Genomic DNA, 24,114 nt, shown 5'->3' with positions numbered 1-24,114 from the left:
ACCAATGTCAGCACTGAATAGAGGATCGTGAAGGAATTTTATAAGGGGGCTATGCTGCAGACTGAACGCTGAAAGGCAAAATCAGTCTTAAATGATGATGATGATGATGACCCATCTATTACAGCAATGGGGATGAAAGCGAACTGTAGCCCACAATGCATCAATCCTATATTTTAGTCATCCAGTATTTCAGAATGAGAACACTTAGAGACTTGCAACAAACTTTACACATAATTCCAAACCTTTATGACACCTTTACTTGACGGTGATCCCAAAAAATTGTGAAAAGCGAAAAGATTGTCACTTACTTACTACATTAGCGCTGTTGATGCAGTAAAACTGCCACGTGAAACTTAATGTTTTAATTTATTACTTCTTTACTACTAACTGTCTTCGTGACGCATTTATAGACAGTACTGACATATACGACTGCACCATAACAATTACATCATTCTACGACACTTAGTATAGAAGATATAGCGTCATAAACACTAAGACGCATGAGAAACTACCGTATCATGCAAGACGTTTAGAATTATTACTTCTTTTCTACAAACTTTATTCACGACACATTTTGCAGGCAGTACCCACATATACCACTCAATGTAAGGTACCAAGAAAAATATAGCGTTACACGATACGTAGTCTAGGAAAGGTAACGTCATAAACACTGAGATGCGTGAGAAATTATAGCATCATTCATGACGTTTTAATTTATTACTTGTTTGCTACTCACTCTATTCGCAACGCTATTCGGAGACAGTGTTCACATCTGTCTGTGAATGTTCCTACAAAAATATATCATCGTTCCACACATAGTTTAGGAAGCATGACCTCAGAAACACTGAGATGCGCGAGAAACTGTTGCATTATGCATGACCTATTAATTTACTACTTTTTTGTTAGTAATTCTGTTCATAACACATTTTGCAGACAGTAGGTACATATACCACTGGATGAACCTGAGAGGCATATCATTGAACAGCGCATAGTTCAGACGATACGTCGTCTTAAACACTGACCTGCATGGAAATAACACTGTAAATCAAAATTCGATAGACATGCAGGTCAAATACGCACATAAGAATTTTTGTTTGCATCATCTCGGTTCCGAGAATTCAGGAACCTGTACAGAAAATTGGAACAGAGATCAACATAAACACCACATTTCCGTCCTTTTTATTGCTCATGAAAACAATACATTGCATGTTGTATCACCATAAGCGAGATATTCAGAGATGATAGTCCAGATTGCCCAGTAGCACGTCCTCTTGCATTGATGCATGCATCAAAGCACTGTTGGTCCATATTGTCCCACTTCTCAATGGCGATTCGGCATAGATCCCTCAGAGCGGTTGGTGGGTCACGTCGTCCATAAACAGCCCTTTTCATTCTATCACAGGCATGTTCGATAGAGTTCATGTCTGGAGAATATTCTGACCACTCTAGTCATTCACAAGATGTGCACGATGAGGACGCGAATTGTCGTCCGCGAAGTCAAATGCCTCGCCAATATGCTGCCGATATGGTTGCACTATCGGTCGGATGGCAGTATACTTAAGGATCAAAAATACATTTTCGTCGAATATGACCTAGGACATGCTGAACACACATAACTATCATAACAGCCTGTCCGAACGCAGCGCCGAGCGAGATGGCGCAGGGTTAGGTTCAAACCCGCGTCAGGCCATCCAGATTTTGGTTTTCCGTAATTTCCCTAAATAGCTTCACGCAAAAATCGGGATGGTTCCTTTGAAGGGGGACGGTGGATTTTCTGCCCCATCCTTAACAAAATCCGAGCTTGTGCTCCATCTGTAATGACATCGATGCCGACGAGACGTTAGACCCAAACTTCATCCCTTGCTCCTTCTGAACATCGTCCATATAAACGTGCTGTACCTTGGGACAATTAAAGTCACGTGCACTTGGTGATAACCGCACACTTAACATTATGAGCTGTAATTGTGACAAGGTATAGCACGGTTACATGGACTGTGCCCGGACATGCTGTTATGATAGTTATGTATATTTTACATGCGGTTGGGTCATATTTAACGAAAATGTATTTTTGAGTCATTGGTGTACACTCTGGTGGGTAAGAGTACTAAGTTACATTGGGATCCGTTCATTTCTTCTGGGTGCTCACCTTTCTTCGTCGGGCAGCGTATTTTGGGTGGCCTACCTTTCCCTTTTTCCCTGTGTGAAGGGCACAATTACGTAATGCACATAAGAAAAACTGTGACAGTGCAAGTTTCAGTTCTCAAAGTTTTAAGTTTAAAATTTTTGTATAATTTAGCGTTTGCTAATGAGATGTCTGAGAAAAGGAGATTTTAATAGACGGACAGGCAGACAGACGGATAACAAATGACAAAAATATTTTTTGTGTAGTATTATCGGAAATAACACGTTTCTGATTTTTTGCATTACTTGTACTGTGAAGCCTTGCTTTTCTTCAAATTTCATGACTCTAGGCCCTCGGGAAGTACACTATACGATTTGATGAATGAGTTTGCGAGTATCAGAATATGTGACATATATGGCCGTATCTTTTTACTGGACTGAGTTCGAGGCTTATTTTATTCCTTTTTTACACCGTCAAGGGACCATATACATTAGCATTTGACGTAAATTTCCACTTCATAGTGATCCGTGGCGGCTGACGCTAGGGTGCTCCACTTGCATCGCTGATATCGATATTCGGCTGTCCCTGTCCTGCTATCTTTGACTGCCCCCCCTCCTCCTCTCCCGGCGGTTTTCCGGGTGAGAGAGTGACTTGTGAGTCTCCGGTCGGCGTTCAACGAGCCAACTTGTGTTGAAAACAAGCCCACATCCCTAACCGTGGTGCATGGGCCTCGCCGTGCTCGCCGCCCTTGTCTTTCGGCGCGCGCCAGATGTACGGTGCCGATCATTGGGCTCCTTGATGTGAAAAATTGTGGTGGGTTCGTCGTCTCACGCTGAACTGCTTCCCAGCCCATAAATTGCAAGCTCCGAGTTACGTATGACTTTTATTCTGCGTTTAACTACGAAGGTTTTTGAAACTTATTGTGGCATGGGTAGTTGCCGGAGATGGTTCTGAGCCTCGTTCCACAGTGGCTATTTTAAGGAGGCTGATGTTCCTCATTCCATTTCTGATCACTCGTGGAGTGTGTGTTTTAAGTGGTTTTGATGCAAATTTTAACTTGTTTTAGCACATATTGTCCGCTTTGGGACTGGCTACGGTTGTGTACGTGCCCGGCAGCCGTAGATGTAATGGTTTAATCATTTGTGATGGCCACATTTGGTATGTTTATTTAATGTTGAAAGTGCCTTAAGGCAACTGGAAGTGACCTCTAAGTTTCCTGCGTAATGGGGCCCCTTAGGGATATGGCGGCTAAGGAAGGGAAGAAATCCAGTGTGTACTCCGTGTGCATTCCGGGTGGAGTCGTTCCTGATATGGAAAGGGTCCTTCCGGATGCCATGAAGAGCACAGGGTGCAGCCAGCTGCAGGTGGTGGCACATGTTGGCACTAATGACGTGTGTCGCTTTGGATCTGAGGAATTTCTCTCTGGATTCCAGCGGCTATCTGATTTGGTGAAGGCTGCCGGTCTTGCTTACGAGATGAAGGCAGAGCTGCAGCATCGTTGACCTAACCGACTGAGGACCTTTGGTGCAGAGCCTGGTGGAGGCTCTGAATCACAGGCTCAGACTTTTTTGCGACCGTGTTGGCTCCAGATTCCTTGACTTGCGCCATAGGGTGGTGGGATTTCGGGTTCCGCTGATTAGGTCAGGAGTTCACTACACTCAGCTGGCGGCTACACAGGTAGCGGAGTCTGTGTGGCGTGGACTGGGCGGTTTTTTAGGTTAGAGTGCCTCGGGAAAGTACGGGATGGGCTGCAATCTCAAAGGGTGCATGGCACATACAGGACGTGCTTGGATCAAGGAACAGTTGGAATTGTAGTTGTAAATTGTTGTAGTTGTGGTGGTAAAGTCCCTGAGCTTCAAGCGCAAATAGAAAGCACAGACGCTGAATTCGTTATAGGTACGGAAAGCTGGCTAAAGCCTGCAATAAGTGCTGCAGAAATGTTTACGAAGTCTCAGACGGTGTTCAGGAAATATATATTACGCAGAATTGGTGGTGGAGTCTTTGTGTCTGTCAGTAGTGGTTTATCTTGTAGTGAAGTCGAAGTAGATACTCCGTGCGAATTGGTATGGGTGGAGGTTATACTTAACAGCCGAACTAAGTTAATAATTGGCTCCTTCTACCGACCCCCAGACTCCCATGATATAGTTTCTGAACAATTCAGAGAAAATTTGAGTCTCGTAACAAATAAATACCCAACTCATACGGTTATAATTGGTGGGGACTTCAACCTTCCCTCGATATGTTGGCAAAAATACTTGTTCAAAACCGGTGGTAGGCAGAAAACATCTTCCGAGATTGTCCTAAATGCTTTCTCCGAAAATTATTTCGAGCAGTTAGTCCACGAAGCCAAATATAGACGACATGTGTCTCAAATTCAAAGAGATAGTAGCAACAGCAATTGAGAGATTCATACCTCATAAATTGATAAGAGATGGAACTGATCCCCCGTGGTACACAAAACAGGTCCGAACGCTGTCGCAGAGGAAACGGAAAAAGCATGCGAAGTTCAGAAGAACTCGAAATCCCGAAGATTAGCTAAAATTTACAGACGCGCGAAATTTGGCACGGACTTCAATGCGAGATGCCTTTAATAGGTTCCACAACGAAACATTGTCTCGAAACTTGGTAGAAAATCCGAAGAAATTCTGGTCGTATGTAAAGGTCACAAGCGGCAATCACAACCACAGGTGGAAACACAAGCGGCCAAAGACACTGGTAGCTGGGGCATAGCCACCTGTGGTAAACTAACATACGCAAACAGCGACAAACGTCGGTAAGCCCTTGCACATCAGCAACACTGACTGGCAACTACCAGCTGCTACTAGAGCCGATCAACAGGCCACAGCAGGGACACCGACCGAGTTCGCCCACAGGCGCACAAACAAACTGCCAACATTCCCTCACACTGTGTCCCCGGTATATGACCTATCGGACACAAGATCGATAACAAACCTAACTGTTGCAGGTTGCTGACGCTGAACGAGGACTCCGTACCGGCACCCAGCGCCAGCCGCCGAGCGGCACAACGCACAACGCCAAGGTATCGACAAGCATGATACCCACTACTAACAAAGCCTATCCTTACACAACCTATCGCAGGCAGCAAGAAAACCGCTACTGCTCTTACCACCCGACCTAACTGTCGCAGAGGTTTTTTTCCCTTGGCTCTTGCCCTGGCACTTTTTTTCCTCTGCCCTTAAAACCGCTACCCTTCGTCAGATTTCGACCAATCTATCTCCAGATGAGCGCGTATTAATGGTTAATCCTAACCAGACGTACGCAAACATTGCAGTACCCACATCCTACGACACCTCACTTTAGTGAATACTAACCCTTATGCAGAGATGGCAGTAGACCTTTTGTGTTGGCCATCATGCCGGTGTGGGCGTGGAGGGGCTCCACCTCTATCTAAAAAAAAAACTATTTAAAAAAAAACAAGCGGCAAGACGCAGTCAATACCTTCGCTGCGCGGTGCCGACGGTACTGTTACCAACGACTGTGCCGCTAAAGTGGAGTTACTGAACGCAGTTTTCGGAAATTCCTTCACCAGGGAAGACGAATGGAATATTTGAAACACTAACAGCTGCTAGCATGAGTTTCTTAGAAGAAGATACCTTAGGCGCTGCGAAGCAACTCAAATCGCTTGATACGGGCAATTTTTCAGGTCCATATTGTATAGCGATTAGGTTCCTTCCAGATTACACTGATACAATAGCTCCCTACTTAGGAATCATATACAACCGCTCGCTCACCGATAGCTCTGTACCTACAGATTGGAAAATTGAGCCGGCCGCGGTGGTCTAGCGGTTCTAGGCGCTCAGTCCGGAACCGCGGGACTGCTACGGACGCAGGTTCGAATCCTGCCTCGGGGCATGGATGTGTGTGATGTCATTAGGTTAGTTAGGTTTAAGTAGTTCTAAGTTCTAGGGGACTGATGACCACAGATGTTAAGTCCCATAGTGCTCAGAGCCATTTGAACCATTTTGGAAAATTGCGCAGGTCGCACCAGTGTTTAAGAAGGGTAGCAGGAGTAATCCATCGAACTACAGACCTATATCATTGACGTCGGTTTGCAGTAGGGTTTTGGAACATATACTGTATTCAAACATTATGAATCACCTTGAAGGGAACGATCTATTGATTCGTAATAAGCATGGTTTCAGATAACATCGCTCTTGTGCAACGCAGCTAGCTCTTTATTCGCACGAAGTAATGGCCGCTATCGACAGGGGATCTCAAGTTAATTCCGTATTTCTAGATTTCCGGAAAGCTTTTGACACCGTTTCTCACAAGCGACTTCTAATCAAGTTGCGGGCCTATTCGGTATCGTCTCAGTTGTGCGACAGGATTCGTGATTTTCTGTCAGGAAGGTCGCAGTTCGTAGTAACAGACGGCAAATCATCGAGTAAAACTGAAGTGATATCAGGTGTTCCCCAGGGAAGCGTCCTGGGACCTCTGCTAAATATATATAAATGACCTGGGTGACAATCTGAGCAGCTCTCTTAGGTTGATCGCAGATGATGCTGTAATTTACCGTCTAGTGAGGTCATCCGAAGACCAGTATCAGTTGCAAAGCGATTTAGAAAAGATTGTTGTATGGTGTGGCAAGTGGCAGTTCACGCTAAATAACGAAAAGTGTGAGGTGATCCACATGAGTTCCAAAAGAAATCCGTTGGAATTCGATTATTCGATAAATAGTACTATTCTTAAGGCTGTCAGTTCAACTAAGTACCTGGGTGTTAAAATTACGAACAACTTCAGTTGGAAAGACCACACAGATAATATTGTGGGAAAGGCGAGCCAAAGGTTGCGTTTCATTGGCAGGACGCTTAGAAGATGCAACAAGCCTACTAAAGAGACAGCTTACACTACACTCAGTCGTGCGGTAGCGTTCTCTCTTCCCGCGCCCGTGTTCCCGGGTTCGATTCCCGGCGGGGACAGGGATTTTCTCTGCCTCGTGATGACTGGGTGTTGTGTGATGTCCTTAGGTTAGTTAGGTTTAAGTAGTTCTAAGTTCTAGGGGACTGTTGACCATAGATGTTAAGCCCCATGGTGCTCAGAGCCATTTGAACCATTTTTGAACACTACACTCGTTCGTCCTCTGTTAGAATATTGCTGCGCGGTGTGGGATCCTTGCCAGGTGCGTTTGACGGAGGACATCGAAAGGGTGCAAAAAAGGGCAGCTCGTTTTGTATTATCACGTAATAGGGGAGAAAGTGTGGCAGATATGATGCGCGAGTTGGGATGGAAGTCATTAAAGCAAAGACGTTTTTCGTTGCGGCGAGATCTATTTACGAAACTTCAGTCACCAACTTTCACTTCCGAATGCGAAAATATTTTGTTGGGCCCAAGGTACATAGGTAAGAATGATCATCAAAATAAAATAAGAGAAATCAGAGCTCGATCAGAAAGGTTTAAGTGTTCGTTTTTACCGCGCGCAGTTCGGGAGTGGAATGGTAGAGAGAGAGTATGATTGTGGTTCGATGAACCACTTAAATGTGAATTGCAGAGTAATCATGTAGGTGTAGATGTACTGGGAGACGGGTAATGTTAGAGTATTGCTACATAATAATTTGGGGCGTGCTTATGATAGTGTGGCTGTGAGTTGACTTTGTCTTCATTGCAATCTATTTGTGCTGCAGGCCATTTGTTAAGACTGCTCGTTCCCTGGCGTTGGCGCTGTTATGGATTCTTGTCAGGAGCCCTCATTGTGGGGCTGGTCAGATTATATATAAATATATACCGCCTGCTACGTGACCCTGTGCACAAGCCATGGGGAGTGAACGCTCGTATTGCCTGCCGGCCGTAGCGTTATTGCTTCTAAACACTGCTATGTGCCTTAACGCTGTTCTCTGAAGTTAAGTGCAATTTGGGAACCCTTCTGTGTCATTATGTGCGTTAGTTAAGTGAGGCACTTTGTTAATATTAGCGTTTCTGTAAGTCATTCTACTGGTTATTACTAGCCACTCTTATTTAACACTTATGTTAATTATTTGTGTATCTTTAATGGTTCATATGGCTCTCAGCACTATGGGACTTAACTTCTGAGGTCATCAGTCCCCTTGAACTTAGAACTACTTAAACTTAACTAACCGAAGGACATCTAACACGTCCATGCCCGAGGCAATATTCGAACCTGTGACCGCAGCGGTCGCGCGGTTCCAGACTGAAACGCCTAGAACCGCTCTGCCACTTCGGCCGACCTATCTTTAATGAACGTCCAACTTGTTATTATTCCTGTGTGCAAGTTTTGCTACCTTGGTTGGCCCAATTTGTATTTTTAGTACAAGTATTGTAAGGTGTCAGGCAAATGGAACACCTTCCATGAAAACCCTGACATGATAAGCAAATCCAGTAGTTTGTCTTATAGCTCCGAAGAAATAGTAACATTAAATTAACCAAACTAACAAGTGAGCAAATGGAATACCACAGACAAACACAAGAATGTCTAAATGAATGTCGTACCTTCCCACCGTGAGACCGACGCAGTTCCGAAGGGAGAAACGAGAACAGAAGCCGAGAGCAGAACCGTGTTAAGCTAGAAGGCCCTACGATAAGGGACGGACTGGACACCCACGTCAGCAGCCTACCGCTAAGACTACCACCCGCACGTTTTAGCGTGAGACTTTTTCGCGTCTTTGTTACGTCAAGGACTACCCCCCCAGCCCGTGTTAAAAGCTAGAGCCCTCCAGAAAAACAGTATAGATCTTACGATAACACAAAAAGGGCCACTACCACCCGCAAGTTTTAGCGTGAGCCTTTTCGCGTGTCTGTTACATTAGGACCATCCTCCAGCCCATGTTAAAAGATAGAGCCCTCCAGAAGAACAGTATAGATCTTACGATAACGCTAAAAGGACCACACCAGCTGCAGGTTTTAGCGTGAGACTTTTTAGCGTCTGTGTTACGTTGCAAACTTTAAAAAACATTGCCCCACCACGAAAAGTATAACGTTTCCCATTGGATAGACAGAATTTTTGTAGGCGGAGCTTAAGGTTAACATTGAGACCCTGATTGGTCAGATGAAAACATAGCCAGATAGTTTTTTTAAACCAACATCGGTAAATTGTACTAAGGAGAAGTTAGAGAGGAGTTACTTTCGAGATGGCGAGGTGAGCGGAGCTGTGCTGCCCGCCGCTGCCCTGACGCTGCCTAAACACCGACAAGGTAATGAACGCACGCGATGCCGCATTTTTGAGCGCATAAAGCTTCACTCAGAACTGCAGAAGTCTCATCTGTTACACCCCCTTTTTTGCGTAATACTAGTGTCGATCGTTAATTAAAACTCATGGTGTTCACATTTGCCACTTGAAGAACAGATCTGAACCGCGATGAATTTTCTTTTATATAGTTATCGAGAAGCCACATCAGCCACTGTAATTTACAACAAGTTAGATAAGTAATTAAAGATAATTGAGGGTCACTATAGACCATTTTGATAGTTTTCTCTTTTGTGAAACTTAATTTAAACATAGATTATAGATCTGATATGGCATAGGTCATCCTTCGATCCATTGTAGAACTTGGAAACCCACTCAGGGAATATTCGTTCACATTTTTGTTGAACGCAGTTGGTTTTTACCATCCTTTATTAAAACATTTCCTTTTATCAATAGTGCAATTTATAAACGATGTTTTGTGAGTAGAATAAAATTTCCAATGGTAAACTCAACTGCTTTTTCGACGTTATTTTACCAGCTAACTAAAAATAGGAAAGCCTTGAACCCTTTCCACTATATTTAGTTAGTATTAAGATTGTTTAACAGGGAGTGCAGTGGAGCTGACGCTGAGATCATTAAGTATTTGGTTATATCATCGCTAGTCTCACTGAACTCTTCTGAATTTTACATGTCATGTGTGGTCTGGCGTCTCCTTACCAGCAACAGGTCCCAGGTTCAAACTAGTCAATTCCCTAAAAAACACGCTCAGAGCGTCGTTGCGCGAAAGTGGTAGGGAGTCACGATATAAGACAAACAGACACCACCATGAATGTTTCACAGTGAACCTTTATGTGGGCAGTTCAGTTTTATTAAGCTTTACGATCTCTTTGTTCTTTATGAAGTTGTGGCATTATCTGGCTGTGTAACTTTGGTCGGAAGTGTATAGTGTTATTAGTCTCTTGAGATATGGTTAAACAAGAACGATTGTTTGTGATTGATTATGCTCCATGCCTACTACCACTGATTTTGGTTGCGGACGCAAAATAATGATTCTCATTCGTGTTTATGTAATTGAGTTAAACTGAAGTTTTGTGTATTGCATCAGTAAGAGGGCAAATGCTCGAATTTAAGTTTATTATAAAGTCTTTTTTTTTGAGTCAGATTAAAATTGTAGAACAATCACAAGCTTGTCCATCACCAGTGATCCAGGGCCTCCTATTTCCTTTAAATAACTGTGGTAAGGTTGTAATTTTGATTTTCTAAAGAACTGAGTAGCGCCACGGATCAGATAGTCCATCGGTTTCTGAGAAAAAGGGGTCTTAAGAGTCAGATAAACAGACGCACAACACAACGATCATGTAAGTGTTCGGTTTTTACCGACTGAGATACGGAACTCTAATATATTTCCAGTTCTCTAAGTTTTAGGTTAAAATTTTTTGTATAATTTCGCGTTTGCTACTGGTCGCCTACCACTTGTTTAGCCTCTGGCAGTCTTCGTTAGTCCGCAGCTCGTGGTCTCGCAGTAATGTTCTTGCTACCCGAGCACGGGATTCCGGGTTCGATTCCCGGTGGGGTCAGGGATTATCAACTGCCTCGAGATGACTGTGTGTTGTTTTGCCGTCTTCAAAACGGCTCGGCCGCCATTGACCAGACATTTTCAGTTGGTGAGTAATCTGGAGAATGTGCTGGTCAGGGGAGCAATCGAACATTTTCTGTGTCCAGAAAGGCCCGTACAGGACCTGCAACATCTAGTCGTGCATTATCCTTCTGAAATGTAGAGTTTCGCAGGGATCGAATGAAGGGTAGAGCCACGGATCGTAACCCATCTGAAATGTAACGTCCACCGTTCAAAGTGCCGTCAATGCGAACAAGAGGTGACCGAGACGTGTAACCAATGGCACCCCATACGATCACGCCGGGTGATACGCCAGTATGGCGATGGCGAATACACGCTTCCCATGTGCGTTCACCGCGATGTCGCCAAACACGGATACGACCATCATGATGCTGTGAACAGAACTTGGATTCATCCTAAAAAATGACGTTTTACCATTCGTGTACCCAGGTTCGTCGTTGAGTATACCATCTCAGGCGCTCCTGTCTGTGACGCAGCGTCAAGGGTAACCACGGCCATGGTCTGCGAGCTGATAATCCATGCTGCTGCTAACGTCGTCGAACTGTTCGTGCAGATGATTGTTGTCTCGCAAACGACCCCATCTGTTGACTCAGGGATCGAGACGTGGCTGCACGATCCGTTACCGCCATGCGGATAAGATGCCTGTCATCTAGACTCCTAGTGATACGAGGCCGTTGTGATCCAGAACGGCGTTCCGTATTACCCTCCTGAAAACACCGATTCCATATTCTGCTAACAGTCATTGGATCTCGACCAACGCGAGCAGCAACGTCTCGATACGATAAACCGCAATCGCGATGGGCTACAATCCGACTGCGACTTCTACGGTCGCAGATTCGAATCCTGCCTCGGGCATGGATGTTTGTGATGTCCTTAGGTTAGTTAGGTTTAAGTAGTTCTAAGTTCTAGGGGACTGATGACCACAGCAGTTGAGTCCCATAGTGCTTAGAGCCATTTGAACCATTTTTTACAATCCGACCTTTATCAAAGTCGGAAACGTGATGGTACGCACTTACACGAGGCATCATAACAACGTTTCACCAGACAACGCCGGTCAACTGCTGTTTGTCTGTTTGTGTATGAGAAATCTGTTGGAAACTTTCCTCATGTCAGCACTTTGTAGGTATCGCCACCGGCGCCGACCTTGTGTGAATGCTCTGAAAAGCTAATCATTTGCATATCACAGCATCTTCTTCCTGTCGGTTAAATTTCGCGTCTGTAGCACGTCATCGTCGTGGTGTAGCAAATTTAATGGCCAGTAGTGTATATATGAACACCACACAAGCTTTTGCCAGGGAAGGCACTACAGAAGGCGGTATGCCTTGCCCACCCAACTCGGCATTGTCCACATTAACGAAGAATGGCAGAGGGGAAACAAGTGGTATCTGACCAGCAATAAATCCTAGGACTGTCAAGGTATCGAATCCGAAACTTTCGGATCCGTTGTATAGCATTTATAAGTGAGCCACCGATTCTTCAGCAGGTAATTATACAGGCGACTGTGTAGATGCATTCCTGCAGCAGTTAGGCTGCTGACGCATCGCAGTTCTGCTGCGCGGCCGTTCGCGAATGACGCAGCGGAAGCGCCGTGCCAGAAGCGAGGACACACGGCGCGATCCGCGGTTCCGCTCCCCCGTCGCTCTGCGCTCGGTTCATTTGCGCTTCGGCGCGGAATCCAAGCCAGCCACTGGGCGCCAGAGACTGAAAAAAGGGGTGTCGCAAAAGTTTGTCGACAGAGCCAAAATAATTTGCACGCTGGAAGACTTGCACGTCGCATTAAAAACATGTGAAGCTTGCGTTAAAGAAACATTGTTATTATAGAAAAGAATTAGAGTTCTACGACCGAATAACAATAGGCCCGAAGGACTAGGACACGGCTAGAGAAACATAAAAAGTCTTTACCAACTGGAGAAATTAGAGAGATCAGCTGTAAAAGACGACACTCTTCATTCAGGAAATCATGAAGTGTGAGGTTTTCCGAAACCAAAATTTTATCTAGAATGAGCTGACAAAAGCCGTGGGGTAGGGATACCCACATATACAGATGGCGGTACTATCTCGTCCACAATGGATAAAAGGGCAATGTATTGGCGGGGCAGTCATTTCTAGACAGGTGATCCACGTGAAAAGGTTTTCGACGTGATTATCGCCGTGCGACGGGAATTAACGGACTTTTTAACAACAAAGAAGGCTTCGACATAAACGGATCCTGGATTCAGGTGCTGGAGCTGACGACCGTTAAAAGAAGCAAAAGGTAACGGCCAGCGGGAAAGCTTTCAGACGTTCGCGCAGCAAGTGCGTACCTTCCGGCCGCCGGCTCGACTCCAAACCGCCACCAGGAATGGAGGGTGGCAATGACAGCCACTCGTGCAGGGGAACATTTTGGAAGAAATTGAAATATACACCCACAAAAATAAAGATCCGGATTTAATCCTCAACGAGCAAAGCGAATTCAATCATAACGCCTATTTTAGCATTTATGACGACCTACTAAGATGACAACTGTTGCGTGTGGAGATCCAGCCCAAGGGATGAGAGATGGTGCGCGGTGGAGAAGCCGGAAGACGCGTGCAGTGCCTGGCGTCGTTGACGGGGCCCTCCTGTGCGGCCCTCTTGCCCGCGGCGATGGACATCAGACGACTGAGCGGACCGCGGCACAACACCGAAGTGGCGGGAAGTACGGAAGCAGACCGTAGAGGAAAACAAGTTCACACCATCACCATAGATATATAAATCTCCCTATGTTTTTTTAATAGACCGTATAAAAATGATAATTTTACTGTTTTTTATTAATGCTGACAAGTAGAGATTTTAACCTTGACATCTACATATTTTAATTAAGTATTTTTAATTAATAAAAAAAGATCTACTGAATATAATATGTGCAAATGGAATGTAACAAATGTACCAGACGCCACCTGTCGGTAATAGTGTTATAATTAATATAAATTACGTGCACTCCGCCAACCAGTTTTATATGACGTAGCATGTGAAAACTGCTGGATTTGGACGGGTTACTCCTGTAACTGAAATATCAGGTACGCTCTGGTACATTTGATGTTGATTAGATAGGATGAAAAAGATTTGCTTCCGTGAAATAGTAAATTAGTATCATTATTTTTACAGATCTGAAGATGGTTCAGAATGAACCGAAACCGGTCATATGAATAAAAAAAAATAATTGCAATCAAGACGGTTTTTAAGTAACATTATAAAATCACTGATTGCTGTTGTCCCATAAGACATTATGTCTGTTTTTGCAATGCACTACAAATAAACCGAAATAATGCTCTTGTACTGCACTTATTAATATTATCATAAAAGGCGCGAAAAGCAAAGGCAAAAGAACTTTTGAGATTGTAAATAAGTTTCCAAAAAAGTATTGTACTTACAGCGTTCACGAGGACTCTGCAGACAACTTTCCAAGCAGAGATTTTAATTCAGTCATACATGAATATGTATTTCATTAGTTTAATTTTGTCCTCCAATCAGCCTTCGACAGCTGCACGCGAACAATAGGTTAGCGATGCACGTAAAATCGGCACATCGGCCGTCGGGAATCTACGACTACGGTACTCATTCGTTTGCTATAGTCCAAGTAAAATCACTTGCTGCTACAGCGTTGCCACATCCGCTGCCGGGTGCTGCTCGGTTACAGGCGACACACAGAAAAATGGCGTGTCACTTCACAAATGCTGTTAGCGACTAACGCGGAGCGATTTTGATGGCGATTTTGATGACGGGAATGCAAGATACTCTGTCCACAGCTGATTGTAAATGACCAATAACTGAACTGCGGTAGACAACGGGTCCTGTAGCTCCGAATTAAACTCATTTCCTAACCTAACCACAACCTCCTGATGTGCAACTTATCCTAGAAATCTACGATCAACAACCTGCGCCAGAATTAAAAATCACGATCGCTTTGTTCAGGGCGTTTAAGGCCTACCCCTACGAGCAAATAAGGCAGAAAATGGTTCAAATGGCTCTCAGCACTATGGGACTTAACTTCTGAGGTCATCAGTCCCCTAGAACTTAGAACTACTTAAACCTAACCAACCTAAGGACATCACACACGTCCATGCCCGAGGCAGGATTTGAACCCGCGACCGTAGCGTCGCGCGGTTCCAGACTGTAGCGCCTGGAACCGCTCTGCCACCTCGGCCGGCAATAAGACAGAAAAAGCTCATAATATATTTGTCTGCAAAGCCTTCGTCCGCAACAAAGTCTCAGTTTTAGCGATAAAAGCAAATAATCTCTCGCTTTCATTTGTTACTTGAAACCATCGTGACATTGGCTATACGGGATGCCGCCTTACCAACAAATGGGCAGTCCTGCTTGACACTTGGTTGTAGATTATGGGCCACACAAGCAGATTCAAAATGAAAAAAAAAATCATACTATGAAAAATAAGAACAAAGCAAAAATTCAATACGATGCTGAAAATGACGCGCCAAAGTATTAGAAATTAAAAAAATGCATTTAAACTAATTATATATTTACATTAATCGAATAAAATTATATATTTAAATTAATCGAATAAAAATGATATCGGAAATCTTTTGTTTCTATTTAGAAGACTGAAAAATTTCGCTACAAATTCGAACCGTCGTACTTCTACACAGCATGTTTATACGATAACCACAACGCTATACCATTACCCTATAAACGCCTCTTGAAATTATTGCTCTGATGGCTCACGGCCGTCGATTAATTGGCAGTCTTAAAAAATTCGGCTTCACGCAATGTATGGCGAAGCTTATCTGATCTAAGTCGAACTCCGTGTTTATAAAAACCGTATAAGCGACGGCAAATAGCGTCTTGCGCAGAAGGAACCAATAGTATTTGGTTAGTGATATGTATGAAAGCTGTACATTTTGTTAGCATCGCGTCGGCTTCTGTGTGTGTGTGTGTGTGTGTGTGTGTGCGTGTGTGTTTGTTTGTTGTGTGTGTGTGTGTGTGTGTGTGTGTGTGTGTGTGTGTGTTCTAGGCGCTTCAGTCTGGAACCGCGCGGCCGGTACGGTTGCAGGTTCGAATCCTGCCGCGGGCATGGATGTGTGTGATGTCCTTAGGTTAGTTAGATTTAATTAGTTCTAAGTTCTAGGGGACCGATGACCTCGGATGTTACGGTTGCAGGTTCGAATCCTGCCTCTGGCATGGATGTGTGTGATGTCCTTAGGTTAGTTAGGTTTAAGTAGTTCTAAGTTCTAGGGGACCGATGACCTCGGATGTTAAGTCCCATAATGCTCACCTCCATTTGAACCATTTTGTGCGTGTATGTGTGATTTGTTTTTGGTGTCGTATGGAAATGAAATGAGAATTTGGCGTCATTGGCCGGGAGGCCCCTTACCTTGGCAGGTCCGGCCGCCTTGGTGCAGATCTTATTACATTCGACGCCACATTGGGCGACCTGCGCGCCGGATCGGGATGAAATGATGATGAAGACAACACAACACCCAGTCCCTGAGCGGAGAAAACCCCCGACCCAGCTGGAATCGAACCCGGGCCCCTTAGGACAGTATTCCGTCACGCTGGTCACGCTGACCATACAGCTATCGGGGCGGACTTCGGTGTGGTTATCACATGAGATGAACTACGAAAGAAAAAGGCCAGACCTAGGATTGGGGATCAAAACACCTCAAGAAAGAATGCCGGACAAGGCAATGGAAGTGAAATAATTGTTGTGGCAGTTTGGCAACGGAAAACTGTTCGGGCGTGACGTTGAGAGCTCTGACTGGAGGAAACCAGCTACAACGCGTGAAGCGTCATCAATCGACTGAATTTAATCAAACTTTAGCTCTCTACAAGTACTGCGAATTTTTCTAGAATGTTGTGGGAACGCAGTGAGAATATATTTTTCTTACAGAAACTTTAAACAACCACGTAGTTGTAAAAATTCCGAGAAAGTTACTGCTTCCCATATTACGGTGAATATCGCCGCAGCATGTGTAAATCAACTGTAATATTATAGAACTATCTAATTTCTTACACGAAATTCTCTTGTTTGCATTATAATCCCTTCCTCGAAACTTATTTGCAATTCCAAATTTATCTCTGCCTTTTCCTTCCGTGTAACTTATGAAAATATTAACAACTACAATAAAGGAAAATTTTGAAAAATTTGAGAAACGTTTTGTTAGCCCCTTGAGTTGCTGATAAAATTATTTATTTAGACAGCCAGTCTTGGTCAGCTGATCATCGCCAGGTTCATAAAAGTATTCACAACATCATATTAGGTGAAATATAACATCATTAACGTTCTGCTGATAAAACCATGAATTAGACACTGTTATCATATCGTAATACACATTACATCGTCAATGTACAGATTCATTACCACAGAGAGCACTGCTTCGATACTACGACACTCGCATTTTCCCTTTCCGTACTCTTTCCACTGCGCCAAGCTCTGCCTGGAATCTACGCTAACGTGAATGAACAATGCCTCTCCCAACCGCGCCAAAATGCTATTTCTTCTAAGCGCTTCGCTATCTGGACCTTCCGCTTCTGGAAATGTCAATTCTGGCCAGGCCGTGCATACACCTTAAATTTTGTGGCGGGCGTCGTAATGTCGATACTTCTTGGTTAGTTGGTAGTGGTTAGTCGTCGTTAACATTGGTTTCTTTCTGATCTCGTGACCCTGTAATTGTTAATTTCTTGGTGTGAAGACGCCACAATCCACTGTCTTTAAATATCGTCGTAAAACAAGGATCATAATGGAACTGAATATTTTGTAGTATCTTTCTTTAACTTCGATGGATTAATCAGTGAATAATGACGATAAGCTTTAAGCAAGTCCTGTCCAAATTAATTTTGTACTCTTGAAAGCAAAGTTAAATTCAGGTCTCAAGTTATTTTTGTGAGTTATTGTAAAGTCAACGTTCATTAATTATGGCAGTCAGAGATCTTATGCCTGTATTAATTTTCGTTCGATTTGACGAAAAAATGACGGCTGAGCTGCCCACTCTAGAGATCAAATATAATTGAAGTTCTGACAGTTCAAGTTTTGAATTAACTGCTGTCCACTGAAACTCGCTATTCACTTCCCTTAATTCATTTAAAAATTTTAATTATCGTTTCTTTACAAAAATAAAACTTCTTCCTCTCACAAAGTTGATTACCTCCAGAAAAGGTGGCAGTTACTTCTGAAATGAAAGTTTTGAATACTTTCACGCCATGTATATTTTCACAATTAAAAGTCATAAACGCTCACACGAGCTAACACAATACAGGCATCGTGAGACAACTTGAGCTGAGACAAATTGAGGAAAGATACCATTGTCTCGACTATTTATAGACTTATGCACAAGTTGACGTAACTATTACTTCTTACGCCTAGAAGTTCTCAGTACACTGCTTATTTAAGAATAAGAACAATCCATAATTACAAAAAAGTTAACGAAATTGTTTAAAAACATGGTTTACGACCGTATAAGAGAGGCTTCGATTTGGACGGAATCGGTTTTTACATTTGACCAGGTGAAATGGTTACAAACAGTTTGAAACGCGGTTTTACCAGCGCTTTCTTTCTTCTCAAAATCAGCCAAATACAGGAGCAGAAGACGAAATATCAGTTTGGTAGGAAGCATTTAGTTTTCTGACTGTTGTTCAGCACCCGGTATTACCAGTGCTTTCTTCCTTCTAAAAATCAGCCAAATACAGGAGCAGAAGAGGAAATATCAGTTTGGTAGGAAGCATTTAGTTGTCTGAGTGCTCTTCAGCACTACGTGTGTAATTTTTTATTGTTTTTTGTATGGCGTGACTTACATTTCTATCCATAATGTCTGGCTTTTGCAAAAAAATAAAAGTATTGTTGGTACCTCTTTATTACTATTTTGTCATATCAGTGTCTTTGACGTTCATCGGGCTTTAAAGCAGAAGGCCGACATACACCTTATCTTCCAAAAAATGTGTATGAATTTTTTTGTATCCTTAAAACAGCTTTACTTATAGAATCAAGTGTTACTTGCTTTCAAATACCTTCCGGTGTGTCCAAATGCTACACGAAATTTCATCTTTTTGATAAGGAAATCTTTATTGAAAATATTGCATTTAACATCAAATAAATTGAACAATGTTCTGGAATTCGTCTCCAAATAGATACTGCCGTTAGTGAGCTGATCGAGGTGTTGCTTTGAATGTAATGGTATCATCCGCTGTCTATATCATCTATGGTCTAAACTAAGACCGTGTACCTCTGCCAGCGTTCAGCAAACGCAGTCGGGAAAACAAATCCGACACGAAACTGAGTAGTGCGGAATGCAAGCTTTAGGACAAAGAGTACAGTTGACGTTGACGTTTCCAGTAACAAGTGTCAAGAGCGAATGGAACAAGTTAGCTTCCGTACAAGACACACAGCGCATACCACTGACTTTTGTACTGTTTTCCAGGTTTTTTTTATTTTTTAAATTACGAAACAGGTAGTTAGATAAATGGCGGTAAGAAATAAAATGAATTCGTACTATTCTGTAACGAACCAGCGGTGAACAGGGTACATAACACTAAAATTCTCAGACAATATCCTTGAACAACCATCGAAATTTTGACGTTCGAGTTCTATTTCAAATCGTGATGTTACGCGCTGGAACCAATCTTTCATATGCCACGTGTCTGCATCATCGTGTGTATGCTGAGTGTGTCCATGAGCCATTGGAAGCCTTTTCTTTGTCTAAAGATTTCCAGTTTACAAGAGTTTTTGTAAACTTCAAAACGATTAACAGTTACGGCAACAACGGCATTTTATATTTTTCAAATGCATCTAATTGTCGTTCGGCTCTGTAATGCACCGCGCCAGTTAAAAAAGGAAGGAAATTGAAAATTAAATCAATTTAAAAATTTAATTGAAGTGAATGCAAAATTGAGGATTTAGAGGTCCCCGCAGTCACGCTGAAGGAGATAACAACTGTGCACGATAGTTCTTACTCTTTATCAAAATTGACTGTTCGCCTACTATATTTATGTGGTGTTTTAATCCGAAAAAAGTGGCAACGTCTTCCTGTAAACAGTCTAGCATTATTACACCTCGGAACAGGCGGACGTGTTGGCCTCACAGCAGCTCTATAGTCGCTGACGTCTACGCCGTGCCTGCGGAGGCGCGCTGCTCACCTGTTCGGGACGAGCGCGGGTCCAGCTGACCGCTGACAGATGACAGAAGACGGTGCCGGAGCGCGCGCACACACTGTTGCTACGGTAGCGGCCGGGCTGCAGACAAACTACTGTCGCGTGAGGCAGCGGCTGCTGTGGCGCCAGCAACAGGCGGCCGACGCCAGCGCCGCCATGCGGCCGCGGCGCGCTGCGGCGTGCGGATACTCCGTGCCTCAAACTAACGCAGCAGGACGTCTGCGGAAAAAAAAGTATTCACGACGAGGCGCTTGCGGTCGAACTAGTGGCGAATGCGGTTTAGTTCTTTCATGCTCTCCGCTTCTGACCTCTCACACCTCTCGCTGTCTTGTATCTAGTGACAAGCACCTCAAAGACAAGATGAAATCCCTCCACAATCCTGCAAGAGCCGATACATAGGAGAAACAGTCTCCCATATCTGATAATCTTCTTCTTCTTCTTCTTCTTCTTAACTGTCGCTTTGGCCTGCGAGACCATATGCACTCCCTGATTTCCTCCGCCAATCACTTCTGTTGCGCCGGCCTGAGTGACCGTGCGGTTCTAGGTGCTACAGTCTGGAACCGAGCGACCGCTACGGTCGCAGGTTCGAATCCTGCCTCGGGGATGGATATGTGTGCTGTCCTTAGGTTAGTTAGGTTTGATTAGTTCTAAGTTCTAGGCGACTGATGACCTCAGAAGTTAAGTTGCATAGTGATCAGAGGCATTTGAACCATTTGAACTTCTGTTGCTGGCTTTCGTAGCCGCTCTCCATTTCCGAGGGCCATCACCTCCGTATATATCATCTACACCCATGCTCATAACTTAAGGATAATTTCAGAATGTGGTGCCACACAACGTGGCACTAACACAAAACTGGCGCTAATAGCATAGGCACATAGGGAACACACACGACACAGATCTGTACGACCACGGTATTGGTGATAAGTTGAGAAAACCGTCCCCAAACACATATGCTACAAAACTGCACTGTTTCCTGTGCATGTACCCCGACATCAGTATGTGATGTGATCACCATGCACACATACACAGGCCGCACAAAGGCTTGACATACTCTGGATCAGGTGGTCGAGCAGCTGATGGGGTACAGCCTCCCATTCTTGTACCAGTGTCTGTCGGAGCTCCTGAAGTGTCGTAGGAGTTTTAAGACGTGGAGTGATACGTCGACCGAGAGAATCCCGAACGTGCTCGACGGAGTTTAGGTCTAGAGAACAGGCAGGCCACTCCATTCGCTTGATATCTTCTGTTTGAAGGTACTCCTGCACTATGGCAGCTCGGTGGGACCGTGCGTTATCATTCATCAGGAGGAAGGTGGGATCCACTGCACCCCTGAAAAGGCGGACATACCGGTGCAAAATGACGTCCCGATACACCTGACCTGTTACAGTTCTTCTGTCAAAGACATGCTGGGGTGTACTCGCACCAATCATAATCCCACCACACACCATCAAACCATGACCTCCATTCAGGTCCCTTTCAAGGACATTAAGGGGTCGGAATCTGGTTCCTGGTTCACACCAGATGAAATCCCGGCGAGAATCACTGTTCAGACTACACTTGGAACCGTCCGTAAACATAACCTGGGACTACTGTTCCAATGACCATGTACTGTGTTCTTGACACCAGGCTTTATGGGCCCTCCTGTGACCAGGGGTCAGTGGAATGCACCTTGCAGGTCTCCGGGCAAATAAACCATGTCTGTTCAATCGTCTGTAGACTGTGTGTCTGGAGAAAACTGTTCCAGTGGTTGCGGTAAGGTCCCGTGCAAGGCTACCTGCAGTACTGTGTCTGCGGGCACTGATGGTGAGATATCGGTCTTCTAGTGGTGTTGTACACTGTGGACGTCCCGTACTGTAGCGCCTGGACACGGTTCCTCTCTGCTGGAATCGTTGCCATAATCTTGAGATCACACTTTGTGGCACACGGAGGGCCCGTGCTACGACCTGCTATGTTTACCCACCTTCCATATTCCCTGGTATTCTACTCCTCATAACGTCATCAATATGTGTTCTCTGAGACATTTTTAACGCACAGTCACCATTATCACGTCTGAAAACGTCTGCACACTTACTCGCTGCACCCTAAATTTCTGTTCTGCCTCATCAATTTTCTTTACTTCATCCTTCAGCCAGTATCATCTTGTGAGTATACCTTTGTCAGTTCGTGTTTCAAATATTTTCCTTAGTATCTGTGTCTCGAAGACTATCAGTTTTATTCATTTGCTTTGCTCGTTGTAAAAGCTACAGGAGATCTGCGGTCTGTTTAGTAATAGTGTGGTCGGCATTACAGACATATAATCGTTCTTTCGCAGCCCACTAGAGGGAACCTTTGTCCTTCATGCAATGTCCATAAAGCCTTTGTTTAATCTGAATTGTCGACTGAGACTTGTGCGTATTTATTGCCACTTCAAAATCACAGAAAATGTTACAAGTTAATGAAAGATGTTTCACGCCGACTGCCAAACGTTCATCGACAAAAATCAAGATTGTATTATGCAGGAGAACAATGATCCGAAGCACCGCAGAAAGCGTTGTAACAGCTGGAAAAAGGAGAAAAGTGTGCAGGCACTGGAACATCCCTCACAGTCCCTCCTATTCAAAGCGTATGCTCTTACATCAAAAATAAGTTGCAAGGAAGAAGGATCTTCACGTTCAAACAGCTGTCAACCCCGATTCCATACATTTGAATGTCAATTCCTCGTGAATACGCGGAAAATTTCGTTTCAAGCTTGCTTCGGAGTTGCCAAGCAATATATAACTGCGGATAACACGACGTATTAGTAACTGTAACTGCACTTTTTTTTTCATATGAGATGTATGTATATATTTTAGTGGTCAACTAAATTTTCCTGCTGGTTAACATGACCACGGTCTTACTTAACAGACTGCACATTTTTGCATATCCTAATTTTAATTCTCGAAACAGCTCTGCTGTACAAATCGTCCCGTATTCCATTTACCTCCACAATCCTTGCCGTAATGTCAATTTCCACTCTTTTCTGTTTGATAAAAATGACTCTAAAATATTTAAATAGTCTATTCTTTTAAAAGTTATTTCATCAACCGTGTATTATGTAACATTGTTAAATGCCTTGCCCACTATCACGTACTCTAATTTCTCCTCGTTAATTTGCAAGCCTCCGTTCCTCGCAATAATCCTCGAATGTTGTCTCATGAACTGCAAGTCATCTTTGCTATGACTTATTAGAACAGCACCATCCGGTTATGTAAGCCGATTTATTATGTTATTAGTCCATTTAGCCTTAATTTTTGTGTTCTCTGTCTGCCTCTTCTAAAATTAAATAAAAAAATATCGAAGACAATGCGTATCCTTGTCTAAGACCTGTTCTGACTTCAAAATTCTGTGACTGACCTTTGCTCTGCAGCAAATCTTCTGTAAACACGTCTCTACTTGTCGTATTAACTTTTGTGAGAACTGAAACTATTTCAAAAATAATCATGATTGTGCCCATATGTATGCTGTCATAATATTTACTGAATCCAGCGAAAATCATAGGAATGCCAACATTATGTGCACACTCTTTCTCGGTTGTCATACAGAGTACTGTCTGTTTGAAAAAGGCACTTTGCGTCTTCATCATCTACATGTAAAGGTTAATTCAAAAAACACATTTACAAATTGACATGGCAAATTGGGCATAAAACAATGATCAGTAGTCACACGTAAACCGGAGGTGGTAAACGCCACGAGATGTTGCTAAGGCCACCTGTGGGTTGGCATCGGCGGAGACTGTTTAATTGGGCCGTAGATTCTCCCTGACAGACATGATGTGTAACGTATGTCTTATTCCAGCGAGATGTTCTACCGGACCAGACGTGCTGAATGTTGTTCCCATGCCTATGCGTCGCTGCATTCGATTTCAACACGGTGGAGTCCCCGCGCATCTCAGCAGATAAGTGGGGACAAATCTGCAGGCAACCTTACTTGCTCGCTGGATTGGTCGCGGTTCCATTTATTGCAGACATGTGAGGACACATCAAACACTGAGCTCTAGCAGTGGGAGTCCATTTGTAGCACGTGATTAAACAACTGCAACGCTGTTTAGTAGTCCAGGACTGC

The 24,114-nt window shown here is 43.8% G+C and overlaps 1 protein-coding gene across 2 annotated transcripts in view; it reads right to left on the bottom strand.

Moving 5' to 3' along the window:
* Positions 1 to 20,137, bottom strand: part of LOC126335153 (uncharacterized) — a 459,220-nt gene extending 439,083 nt beyond the window's left edge. The window contains exon 1 of one of the 2 annotated variants that reach the window (XM_049998126.1): positions 20,023 to 20,137. The gene's annotated coding sequence lies outside the window, so the exon portion shown is untranslated. The remainder of the gene's footprint in view (positions 1 to 20,022) is intronic. The other variant, XM_049998124.1, reaches the window with a different exon arrangement.
* Between the last annotated feature and the right edge of the window lie 3,977 nt (positions 20,138 to 24,114).

This window comes from Schistocerca gregaria, chromosome 2 (assembly GCF_023897955.1).
Source record: "Schistocerca gregaria isolate iqSchGreg1 chromosome 2, iqSchGreg1.2, whole genome shotgun sequence".
NCBI lineage: Eukaryota > Metazoa > Arthropoda > Insecta > Orthoptera > Acrididae > Schistocerca > Schistocerca gregaria.
Note: the sequence above shows the minus strand (reverse complement) of the source record. Positions and strands in the feature narration are given on the sequence as shown.